General features: G+C 46.1%; 1 long non-coding RNA gene across 1 annotated transcript; it reads left to right on the top strand.

The window, feature by feature from the left end:
- Positions 1-240: 240 nt before the first annotated feature.
- Positions 241-5,692, top strand: LOC115098557. The gene is made up of 3 exons (XR_003858551.1): positions 241-477; positions 4,109-4,311; positions 5,100-5,692. It is a non-coding gene; the product is annotated as an uncharacterized LOC115098557 (long non-coding RNA).
- The last annotated feature ends 5,548 nt before the right edge of the window (positions 5,693-11,240 follow it).

Below are 11,240 nucleotides of genomic sequence, written 5' to 3'. Positions count from 1 at the left end.
ACTGTAACTAAAGAGCTGAACCAGAATCTCACTGTGGAAGAGGTACTGACCCAGAGTTTTCTTGGCACTGGAGCAGATTGGCTGGACCAGGCTCCTCCTGGAGCAGATCAGATAGACTGGACTCCTGCTGGAGCAGATCAGCTGGAAGAAGTTTCGTCTGAATCCTTGGATGAGGTAGAAAAGCAGCCTGGAGTAGATTCGGTGGAACAGGCTTAGTAAATTTCAGTTTGACTATGGCCTTCACCACAGGGCTAGGGTGAAAACAACTGATTTAATCAAAGATGCTACCTAGAAAGGAATTGTCAACTCTTTTTGTGGTCAAAACAGTTTCTCTCAAAGCAGGATTAGCAGCTTATTTGGAAAGACTTAGATCAGCTGATGCCTTAATCTCAGAAGCTGTTCTGTGCTCTGCAGTCTGGAAGATGGACTCTAAGGCCACTGCAGAATTGGATTCTTCACCAATGTTCAAGTAAGTAGGTAAGGATTTTATATTGCTAAGGTTAATGTTGGCTGTTGTAGAAATATTCTCTGAGTAAACCTGAGACCACTCTAAAGTAGATTCTAGGCAAACTGAAGTAGAATTTGAGGAAACTCACCCAACTTGTAAATTACATTTAGTTGAAACAGATGCAAGGGGATGTTTTGTCACAGGCTGCACTCTTGATTGGGTGTTGCAAGTCTCCATTTTTCAGAGGGGTACTGTGCAGTAAGTAGTTTAAGAGCCAGACACTGGGGACAGGTTTGCTCTGGGAAGATGTTCCCAGAACTGCATTTTTCACATCCTCACCAATCAGGATGAAAAGAGCCACAGTTAAAACAATTTACAGCCATTGATGGATTACCATTACAGTTCCAGTAGCTAAGGGAAGTAGAAGGTGCTTCAAAGTTTTCTGTTAGGCTTGCCAGACTTGCTTGGAACTAACATAGACCTCATTAAGTTTGAGCTGTAAACCCCTGGTTGAGGAAAGTTCACAGAAGCTGAACCATGGGCAGGCTTTAGCTTTGAAATTTCTGCAATTTGAGATAGGGGCAGAAGAACTATGGGAGAGCTGGATTCAGAAACAGAATTTACCTTCATAGGTTCAGGTTTTAAAATTTTTTGGCTGCTTTTAATAGTACATGGGTGTGCTGTGGATTTCAGAGAAGCTGGCAGGGAAGTCATTTTTCAGGGATTCATAGCCAAAACAGGTGTCTGGGAACGGAGGGTTGACCAACACCTACACACTTATCTGCATCATGGTATTGGTCACCACGTCTTAGGCACCAGTTTTAAAATATGTATGAATTTTGCAAAATCCATTCATTTTTTGGTTATATATACAGGGACATACAAATATTTATGAAATTGGATTAAGAGGATTGGTGACATCATAGTGCTGGTGTCTGACAACTGCTTGGGGCCCATTGCAGGTGAGAAGCAGTAGATTACATCAATTCAGCACCTCTCTGATATCACTCCTCTATAATATTTTATATTACATTTTTGTTTTGCACCTCTTATTTAGTTTTCTACTGTGATTAGTGAGGTGTTGACTCTTTTGTTAGATATCTAGATTGTACTGAACATCATGGTGATATAGGCATAAGCTAGAGACTGGATACATGCACAGACTTGGGGCTGGATACAGGCACAAGCTGGGGCCACTGGCTGGAGTCAGGACCAAGCTAAGACAGAAGACATTCAGGGATTGGATACCAGTCTGCAGGCAGAGGCAAGACAGATTGGCCTGCAGGCAAAACAGGCTGGATTGAACTAGACAGGGCAAGAATTTGACAGCGCAGGACAGGTCAAGGACTGGACTACACAGGACAAACAAGTACTGAACTAGACAAGGATAGGACAGGACAGGCAATAGTAAAGAAGGAAGTCCAAACAGGCACAAGACTTGTTAGGCAAATCTAGAAGGCCTGAAGGCTGCAAGGCAGGATAGGGAGGCCCAAGAGATCCCAGGGCAAGGCAGGAAGCCTAGGTAGACCACAAGGCAGTAAACAAGGAAAGGAAGTATGGATGGTCAGGTCAAGGAGTTAAGGTGACTTGATAAAGATGCAAGGAGAGACTGGATAGGCTGATTAAATAGGGCTGGAACTGCCGTGACATGTGATCAGCATGAGAGCGGATAGAGAGGCTATGAGCAGGCTTGCCAATGACCCTGCTTTTAGGGAGGCTGTGCAGCAGGTGGAACCATGACACCATGCACATAATTAGACAATGGATTTGCAGGTAGGCAAAACAAAAACAATAGTGATATTAGAGATGTAGCAAGCATGTGCCAGCATGTCCCCATTGGTGGTAGAGATATGGCAGGTAGGCAAGTACCAACAAGTACCCCATGGTGATATTATGGGCATGACAGGTAGTCAAGTTCCAGCAAATCCCCCATGGTTGCATTAGGGGCATGGCAAGTAGCCCTATGCCAGAAAGTCCCCCATGGTGATATTAGGGGCATGGAAGTAGGCATGTGGAGCAAGTCCCCAATGGTGGTACTAGAGGTATGGCAGCTAGTTATGAGGCAGCAAGTTCCCCATGGTTATAGTAGGGGAATGAAAGGTAAGGATGTGCCAGCAAGTCCCTAATGGATGCACTAGGGGTATGATGGCTAGACATGAGGCAGCAAGTCCCCTACACTGGTACTAGGGGAACGGTAGTTAGACATAAGGCAGCAAACCCCCTATGATAGAACTGGAGATTAATTCATTTAAGCATATCCTTGCAGCTTACCTAGCAAGACGAACCATGAAGGATTTACCATGCTGTGTGTTTGACTTCAACTTCCCTTCACTATTAACCTTAATATAAGAGCAAACTCTGTTACACTGCTCCTGAGGAAGAATTTCTGATTTGAAAATACTGCAGTGTCAGGCTTTGCTGATACCATCCATGTACATTCAAGGGTATTTAAAAAGTTTGTTTCTGAAGAGATGGAGGATTGTGCCAGCATAAAAGATAAGTGCATGCTTTTCAGCCGTATTTACAAAAAATTGCAGCTTGAAGGCTTTTTTTAGTTTTCAAAAGAAAATATGCTTTAAAACATTTGTTCACCAATGATCATTTTCAGTCACCACTGGTGTTTATGACCAATGATTAAACTTCTCTGGGTACATATATTGGATTAAAACACAAGAGTCTCTTGTGCAGCCCAAGTACCATTTATGATGGTCATTTGATATAGTTATCTAAAATTTATATTTTTGAACATGTGTACAAGCACTTATACTACTGCTATTTGAGAGAATATTTTTGATGATTCTATTTTTTCACTCCGTGAATCCTTTATATATTAGTACTAGAGTATGGCAGGCAGGCAGAGAGATAATAGTCAGAGACCTAGGGTGGTATATCTGGGTCATGGCAGGCACTGGCAGGCAGAGTGCCAGCAAGGCCTTCAAGGTGTTTTTTTTTAATCAACTTGTCACTCACATGGAAAATCTGGAAACCCAAGTAGAGGGAGTTTGCATTTTAAAAATACTAGGATTTCCATTAACTGTGGCATCAGCCTTTAACAATGAGGGCTCACTGTCTCATGTAATTGAAAAGACACATTCACTGGAAAGACTGGTAGGTCGTCGTGATAGATAATATTATGCCACTTTGTCTAGGTCTGGCCAGATGGTGGACTTGTTTTCTCAATATGCAAGTACATCTATGTCTGGGTCCTCTATGGGCTCTGTCAGATAGTCTATTACAGCCCTTTGCACTGAGCTCGCCTTTTCCTGGATGGGCTGTGCCAGGAAAGATGATTCTCTGGGGGCAATGTGACTATGACATATTGTGGTGGGGGAGGATATACTAGCTGTCTGGGTGCTAGTCTTACTTACACTACTTTTTGAGGTAGCCACTGTTTCCTTTTGTGCTACACTTTTACTCTCTGTGGTGCTCCTCCTGACAGACCAACCATTCCAGCATCTGCTTCTTCTGTGTGAGACACTCGGACTCTAGGACAACATTCCCTTTCACCTGGGGATCAAGTAGTGCAGCAAACTTGTATACATTGTTTTCTGTCAGAGGTATCAGTCTCTCATGCTCTTGGTGCTGCAAGCAGTGCACAAATTGCAACCCCTCTGCTTTCATTCTCATGTCCTGATGGAAGCCCTCCGACTTTTCTATCAGACAATTTACTGCTGTGATCACATCGCCCAAGGTGGTGCTTCTTGAACTCGTCCGTCCTCCGTGGCATCCTTGAAAAACTTCAGCATATCTTCCAGCTGCCTCATAACTACCCAACCATGATGCCCTGGGGAACAATTTGCACCTATTTCCTGAGACAGACTGTGAATGTGTGTCTGCAGTTCCACTAACCTCCACAGCATCAGGTATGTTGAATTCCAGGGGATGCTAATATCAACAATGAGGCACCCCAATTTCCTCATGCTTTTCTCGGAGAAGCTGTCCTGCTTTTATACTTCTCTGGAAGTGCCCCACGATTTTCCTGCACTTCTTTAAAAGCTCTTCCAAGTATCAATTCTGAAAGCCCTTGGACCCCAGCCCCAGGGCATTCTTCACTATCAGGTGCAGAGTGTGTGCTTAACATCAAATAGGCTCTAAGCCCCCATCATGCATTGCCATTGACTGGGTGTGCAGCAAAGCCTACCTGCCTCCTGATGCTCCATGCCTGCTAGACTGCTGCCTGCCCCTGCCTCCACCAGATCCCACCAGGGTGCTGTCAGGGAGAGCATTCATGTGTAGCATTCATGGAGGTCCAGATGTCACTGGTGATATGCATGCGACTCCCCTCTGCCTTAGCCAGCAGCACCAGGATGCAACTATGGCACTAGTTAAACAGGTTGGAAAATGACCTTCCTAATAAAGGTGGTCCTGGAGGTGACTTGGTAATGTGGAATCACCAGCTGCACAAAATGCTTAAATCCCTCATCCTCTACCAGCTGCAGAGGCTGGACATCAAGGGAAATAATTTCAGCCCTGACTCGCCCTAGTTCTGCCTATTTTTGGTTTTTTTTTTACCTGCACCCGTGTATATACACGCATAATTTGTAGCTTTAAAAATATGCATTGTTTGCACGCAGCCCAGATACTCACGCATATGGGCCTTTTGGTACGAGCATCACTTTAAATATTCACCCCTCTGTGTTTTGCTGTGCAGAAAGAAGAAGCAGCATATGGGAGCTGATCAGAGCAAGCTCTGCTCTAGCGTTGTGTGTGGCAGTAAACTTGCATGGTGCAAAGCGCTATTGGATATCAGTGCTGAGCAGTCCATTCTGCAGAGTGTCTGTCGAGAGGTTGGAACTAAAGTTTAAAGTATGGCTGTGTTGGAGACCCACTACGGAAGTCAAGCAGCATTGGAAGAAGCAACTCTTAAATACCTCGGACTGCATTTTTCTAAGTTAGTGAAAGAGAGAAAAAAAACTTTACCAGTTAAGTAAATGCCTGCACCAAAGAAATAATCAGCACAAGATTGTTTTCTTTTTTTTTTGGAACAGCTGTGGGCACACAGAGATTAATGCTAATATTTTATGAACGATGCAGTAGGAGAGCGCACATATGTTTCAATAGGCATGCATATTTCTAAAGCAAGAAAATGTATAGTTTCTCTACCTACTTCATAAACATATATGCAATGCATATATACCGTATTTCATTTACAAAATAATTGTGACACCACACAAATAAATATCCAGATTTAAATGCAGAGGCAGGTATAAAGTATGTGCATATATATCGTTTTTGAAAATTCTTACTGGCATGCAAATTTGGAATCACTAATTAGCCAATACCTCTGCAAGTTCACCCTGTCCTTCTTCAGTTCATCTAGACCTGTGTTTCTCAACCACCGGTCCATGATGGAGCAAGACTGGCAGGAAGATGAGGAGCAAGCAGCATCTGACCACACCAGCAGAGATTTTTCCTAACCCTTTCCTTCAGCCCTATCCTGTGGGCCTCTTTTGTCTAAATGGGGCCAGTTCTAAGGCCCCCCCCCCCCCCCCCATCTCTGAGAGAGAAGCTGCTGCAGCTGAACGTTAATGATTCTGAATGAAACTGTGTCAGGGGTCTGTCGCCATTCTCAGGCCCTGCCTTCCTTACTGAAGCCAGGAGGGAATGGGGCCACTGGGGGTCCTGAGAGCAGAATGACATTGATTCAGTTTCATGCAAGCTTGTTAACATTCAGCAGCAAAGATTGGGCCTTGGGACCAGCTGCGACTGGAAATAAAATGTCCATGGGTTGGGGCTATAAATTGTAAAAGTGTTGTTGGGCTGGCAGGGGGAGGGAGAAAGAGGGAGGCATTTATTTGCTTTTTATTTTTTTTTAATGATGAGCTGGTGGCAGATTAGGGAGGAAAGGTATAGAGATATGATAGAGGTCTACAAAATCATGACAGCACTTGATTCAGATAATACAAGGATTAGGGGGAAACTCCATGAAGTTAGCAATTAGCACATTTAAAACAAATAGGAGGACATTTTTTTTTCAGTCAATGAACAATGAAGTTCTGGAATTCATTGCCAGAGAATGTTTTTAAGGCAGTACCAAAGTGCAGCTTTTAGCGAAAACTTGTTTGTTGGGAGAATTGTGTGAACAACCTCTTGGGAAGGATGAACACAAGTTGAATGTGCACATGATTCATGCTGCACGTTTCACAATTGCTTCCCTGTGGAAGTTGGTCCCCACATTTGCGCTCTGAAATAAACAGCTGAAAGAGATTATGCTAATTGAACAGCTTACGTTAGCACTGCAGCACAAAATATCATTGTACGACAGAATTTGGGGCCCTTATAAGCTAAGTTGGGTCCTGTATGTTCATTGCTTATGAGGCATCCTGAATTCTTACTGCTTCTCACAATGAAGCTGCCCACCTTTCACACTATGATGAAAATTCCCTGCTCTTTTTGTGCAGCTAACAGGTCATTCAGGACTGGAATCTCGTGTTCCAGCCCCAGGGCATCCCTCACTAGAGATGTGAATCGTGTCCTCGATCGTCTTAACGATCAATTTCGGCTGGGAGGGGGAGGGAATCGTATTGTTGCCGTTTGTGTGTGTAAAGTATCGTCATAATCGTTAAAATCGTGAGCCGGCACACTAAAACCCCCTAAAACCCACCCCCGACCCTTTAAATTAAATCCCCCCCCCCCGAACCCCCCCCCCCCCAAATGCCTTAAATTACCTGGTGGTCCAGCGGCACACTAAAACCCCCTAAAACCCCCCCCCGACCCTTTAAATTAAATCCCCCACCCTCCCGAACCCCCCCCCCAAATGCATTAAATTACCTGGGAGTCCTCCGTAGCGACAGTCCGTGGCTAAATCGGGGGAAGGGGGAGAGCATGAAAACCGGCACACTAGATCGTGAGGTCTTCAGCCGGCGCCATTTTTCAAAATGGCCGCCGCAAAATGGCGGCGGCCATAGACGAAAACGATTCGACGCAAGAGGTCGTTCCGGACCCCCGCTGGACTTTTGGCAAGTCTTGTGGGGGTCAGGAGGCCCCCCCAAGCTGGCCAAAAGTTCCTGGGGGTCCAGCGGGGGTCAAGGAGCGATTTCCTGCCGCGAATCGTTTTCCGTACGGAAAATGGCGCCGGCAGGAGATCGACTGCAGGAGGTCGTTCAGCGAGGTCCGGAACCCTCGCGAGATTTCCGGACCTCGCTGAACGACCTCCTGCAGTCGATCTCCTGCCGGCGCCATTTTCCGTACGGAAAAGAATTCACGGCAGGAAATCGCTCCTTGACCCCCGCTGGACCCCCAGGAACTTTTGGCCAGCTTGGGGGGGCCTCCTGACCCCCACAACACTTGCCAAAAGTCCAGCGGGGGTCCGGAATGACCTCTTGCGTCGAATCGTTTTCGTCTATGGCCGCCGCCATTTTGCGGCGGCCATTTTGAAAAATGGTGCCGGCTGAAGACCTCACGATCTAGTGTGCCGGTTTTCGTGCTCTCCCCCTTCCCCCGATTTAGCCACGGACCGCCGCTACGGAGGACTCCCAGGTAATTTAATGCATTTGGGGGGGGGTTCGGGAGGGTGGGGGATTTAATTTAAAGGGTCGGGGGTGGGTTTTAAGGGGTTTTAGTGTGCCGGTTTTCCTGCCCTCCCCCTTCCCCCGATTTACGATTTTTTGACGATAAATCAGGGGAATTGGTATTATATCGTGGCCCTAATGATTTTTGACGATTTAAAATATATCGGACGATATTTTAAATCGTCAAAAAACGATTCACATCCCTATCCCTCACTGCCTGATACAAAAAAATGTGCTAAGTCACAGATCCCCTGATAACCCCTATCTTCCACTGCCATTACAATATTTGCACCACTGCCTGGCCATAAATAATCGGCATGATCATTCTTTCCTCTCTGGTCTATCAGCCAGTCCTTCAGTATCTTTCTTATAGCTGGTAATATACTGCATGAGTATGGGTGGTATTCATCATCTTGGTGTTTAGCATAACCCACCTGCATTCTGATACTCGATCCCCAAATAGCTGTTGCCCATCCCTGTCTTGGCCAACTCTCACCAGTGTGCTATTAGAGAGATATAGACGTGTGTAGTATATATGCTTGTCCAGATGTTGCTGGTAAAATGCTGCAGCTACTCCTATCTGCCTTGGTCAGCTGTATTTGCATGCAGCTATGGCACTAACTGTACAGGGTGAGTTTAACCTCCCTGCTGACCCTTTTGTTATAGGTTCTGTTTTGAATGGCAGAGGGAGTCCCTAGGCTAATACTGCTGCCCTCCCCTGATACAAATGTTAGCAGTTTGTTAGGATTAGTTAGTATGTGGGCCCTGGGCTGAGGTGAGAGATAGTATTGCCAACAGGGAGGAGCCCCTTGAGCCTCACCGTTGGGAGGCAAGATCTCAGTGATGTCAGACACAGTATCATCTAGAGTCTTTATTAAAGAGAAAGAGTGACGCAACCCATGGAGCGGGAGGTGCCAGAGAGGAGGTCTTACAGACCCAGAGACACATGGTCCGTGGATAGGAGATTACCCCCAAGTGGATACCTCCATAGAGTAGATGATGATCTGCAGCGCAAGGTACACTGATGATGTCTTCAGTAGAGATAGTAGTGGCCCGCGGAGCGGGGTACACCGAAGAAGGTCCTCAGCTGAGTCAGTAGTGGTCCGCAGAGCAGGGTACACCGATGAAGTCCTTAGTAGATATGGTAATGATCCGTGAAGTGGGGTACACCGGAAAGGGTCATCAGTAGTGATGATAGCGGTCCGCAGAGCAGGGCATGCTGATGAGGTTCTTAATAGAGATGGAAATGGCCCGCAGAGCGGAGTACTCACAATGAAGATCCTCAATAGAGGTGATAGTGGTCCACAGAGCAGGGAGCTCCAGTGAGGGCCTCAGAAGAGGTAGTAGTGGTCCGTGAAGCGGGGTACACCAGAGGAATCCTCGATAGAACAGGAGGTAGTCTGTGGAGTGGAGTACTCATGGAGAGAGTAGCGAAGGTTCCAGGGAAGCCCTGGGGAGTGCGGCTGGCAGAAGTCCCAAGCAATAGGCCCTCCGAGGAGTGGATAGCCAAGATGAGGAGAGGACCCCCGAGGAGTGGGTACCCAAGACGTCTCTGCCTGGAAGCAGGAACTGGAACGCAGGTCCTCTGAGAGCGAGGCAGATTTAGCAAGAAGGGTTCTCTTTGCCAAGTCATTGGTAGGCAGGGTCAGCTGGCTTAAATGTCCCGGAGGGATGATGTCATCCGGAGGGGACACCCCTGAGGTTCCCGCCATGACGGCTTTAAGACTGGCCAGTGTGCGTGCACGCACACCTAAGTACTTCTGACGGCAAGACGGCGGTCGGTGGCATCTGTGCCACCCCAGGAGGACTGGGAGTGGTAGGCAGGCTGTTGGCAGCTGGCAGAGGCTGCCAGTCTACCCCACGAAGTCATGGAAGTAAAGAAAAAGGTGAGCAAGAGTGGTCACAGCCATCTGCGACCGACGGGTGTAACAGTTGGTGTTTCTGTAAGTGATGTTTGATACCAACTTTTGTCAGATGCTCCAGTACCTTCCCTTGACTGATGGCCTTACTGCATTGAATAAAACATGTGTCCTTCCTCACTTTAAAGTGCCTCCGTACAACGGATGTCTTTTGTGATCTCCTCTCTGCATCTCTTCTGCTGCTGCTGGTATGAGGATGAGGATTGATCATGAAGATAAAGGCCAAGGGCATCATTCACTGCCTCCATTGTATGCAAATTTATCTCATACATATTAATTGTGGGTAGTATGAAAACCGGACTGGCTGGGGGTCCTCCAGGACAGGCTTGGGAACCACTGCTCTAGCACTTTTCAGTGTGCCAAAGATTTGAATGGGAAACAAACAAATGAAACAAATATTTTATTTTAAATTTGTGGGCACCTGCCATTCATTTCAGGAGCTCATGAATAAAACAAAAATGATCTCATTCATTGCATTTTACCCATTCATTTCAAATTAATGCACATCCCTAACTGTTGGTATCTTTGTGTTTAGTTTGCATGTGTTTTTCTTAGCAAGTATTTTCACTATGGCTTCAGGTGCTGCTACTTTCACTTTGCAAGCTACTCCCACAGCAGGTATATCCTCTGCTTCTTCTTCTACCTCTGCAGCAGATACAGTGCATTTCTTTTTGTTGCTCATAGACATTAATTGTGAAAGATTTTTCTTTCTCTTTTACCCCATACCTTTGTGCTGCCCACTCAGCTTTTCAACCAAGGACCTATCTTCCTGACACAGTCTTGGCAGTTGGTCCCAAACCACCTTTGTAGAGTGCTGTCTCGATATCCTCTGGACATTGCTGTGACCTTGACTCTTTTTCCCATTACACGCCAATGATAACTGTACGCTTTGATTCCTGTTCCTGGATCCTTATCCACTGGCCTATCTTCCTCTGGCTTGCTTCTTCCTGGGTTGGAGTGTCATCTGCACTCTCTTTCTTCCTTTCCACCCCACTGAAAGAGAGTGAACATGAAATCCAAGTATAGACTATTTCCACTAGGTCTCATGATGTTTGCTACCATTCTGGGATCTTATCAAAGTTAAAGAAATTAAAACCCTCTGCCTCTCTGAATCTTTATGCAGCTCTGCTTGATACTTAGTGCATCAAGCATCACCAGCTGCACTTACTAGATCTCTGTGGACGTAGGCATTGTCTATTTTAATCGTTTGGGTGTCCCATGTTCATCCATATTGTCTGGTTGTCTCCCCGGTCCACTTTCCCAAGGTCACATGTCACCTTTTGCCTTGGATCTCTGCCTACACTAGCGTCTTTAAGTCACCTGGTGCACCGTGCTCATCCATGCTGTCCAGCTATCTCCCTT

The sequence above is a fragment of the Rhinatrema bivittatum genome, chromosome 9 (genome assembly GCF_901001135.1).
Source record: "Rhinatrema bivittatum chromosome 9, aRhiBiv1.1, whole genome shotgun sequence".
NCBI lineage: Eukaryota > Metazoa > Chordata > Amphibia > Gymnophiona > Rhinatrematidae > Rhinatrema > Rhinatrema bivittatum.
The sequence above is the reverse complement of the archived record's forward strand: the minus strand, read 5'-3'. Positions and strand labels throughout refer to the sequence as shown.